Here is a 1736-nt window from a genome sequence, read left to right on the forward strand (position 1 = left end):
GACCACGTCACAGACAAGCAGCTAAGCCCCAATGGCAGGAACTGCAGCCGTGTGATGTGTCTGTCTGTGACGTCACAGGCAAGCACTCAGGGTCACTGACTGCCTTGCCGGTGAGGCATGGGCTTCTGCACGGCTCGCTCTCTTAACCCGCCGGGCCTGTTTCTGTAGTCGCGATGATGCGATCTCGGTGGTGTGAGATGAAGCGTACCGCGTGCCACGGCAAGGGGTGTAGTGTCATATTCAGTTGGAGAGGGGGTTTAAGTGTTCCGCTGTCCGACTTAAGAGAAGAAAATGGACCAGATGCAAAAAACAAAATCCGTTTTTGACGGATCTTTGGGGTGAATTTAGCCATTTGCCCTAGGTTAGCAGCGTATGTTGCGAAGCCACACGCCTGAATCGGCGAACCAGTCCTCAACCACCCGCCAGCGTAGCGCGAGCGCGTGTGCGGACATCGGTCAGCGGTCCCTGCTCCGCGGGGAGCGGCTTTTCTCGGCCGGCGCCGCCAGAGGAGCGTGCCGCCCTCGGCCGGTGGCGCCCGAGCTCCAGGCAGACTGAACGGTACCGAGCTCCGCGTGCATCGATCGCGCTCACGCCAAGTCGCGTGAAGACTCCGGCGGGCGCGGCACCGCCCCGTCTGAGGCGGCCGCGCCGGGGCTGAGGCCAGGACGGCGGCCGTGGAGGGGGGGGGGGGGGGGGGGTCGCCGCGGGCCGCCCCCGAGCGGAGCCACGCCTCGGCCCCTGCCGCCCCGTGCCGTCCCGACGGCGACCATCCCCGCGGCCGCCGGTGATGGCGCTCTGGCGTGCGGCGCCGGCGCCCTCGCCCCGGAGGGGTGCGCCCCGCCACCGGATGGAGCGGCCCGGTCAGCGGGCCAGCTCTGCTCTGCCGTGGACAGTCGTGACAGGGTGACAGGCTGATATGTGGCGCCCGCGACCGGCTCAAAGCGGCTGGACGTAAACAGAAATTTACCACGAACATTTGTGTGGCGTCATTAAAAGCCCTCCGCTGACAGGAATGAGGCTGACATTGATCCTTTGTTGGTAAACCATCGTTCCATTCGGCCGAGCGATGCGAGCCCGTTTCCAGCGCCGCTGATCAATCGATCACTGGCGTATATCTGTTTTCGAGCAGCTTCCTCTGCAACGGAAGTGGTTCTCCGCATTTCTCCCGCCGGGTTACGCCACTGCCGCCCCGCCCTTCGCGCGAACCTTCACCACGGGGTCGGCGGCGGCTTGACCTCGCCCGCGTCCAACCTCAGCCTTATTTCTCGCATCTTTATGTGTGTGTTTGCCAGCTCCGGCAAGGCCACATAACTCGAGGGGAGTGCCCGCGCCGACCGGGCGAGCAGCGCGTCCCACCGAGACCCCGCACACGCCGGCGGATTCAAACCCGCGTGCCTCAGACCCCGAGAAAGGCTGAACCCCGAATCAAAACTCCCGCGGACGGGATAGCTGTTCACACTATTGTCCTCGTCTGGTGTGCTGGCATGCACACACTAACATAGGTCAGGGCGTGCTTAGTGAATAACCGTGCAAACTAACGCTAGACAAAGACGGCATCCCAACAATTATCCCATTCGTGATAGTGATACCTCGCTCAATCCATCCATTCGTGATATTAATACCTCGCTTTAGCTTACATCTGTGATACTGATACCTCGCTCAACCCCTCCATCCGTGATATTAATGCACCGCTCCATCCCACTATCTGTGATATCTGATACTTCGCTCAACCCTTC

This window comes from Pollicipes pollicipes, unplaced genomic scaffold (genome assembly GCF_011947565.3).
Source record: "Pollicipes pollicipes isolate AB1234 unplaced genomic scaffold, Ppol_2.1 Scaffold_6138;HRSCAF=7277_pilon_pilon_pilon, whole genome shotgun sequence".
Lineage (NCBI taxonomy): Eukaryota > Metazoa > Arthropoda > Thecostraca > Pollicipedomorpha > Pollicipedidae > Pollicipes > Pollicipes pollicipes.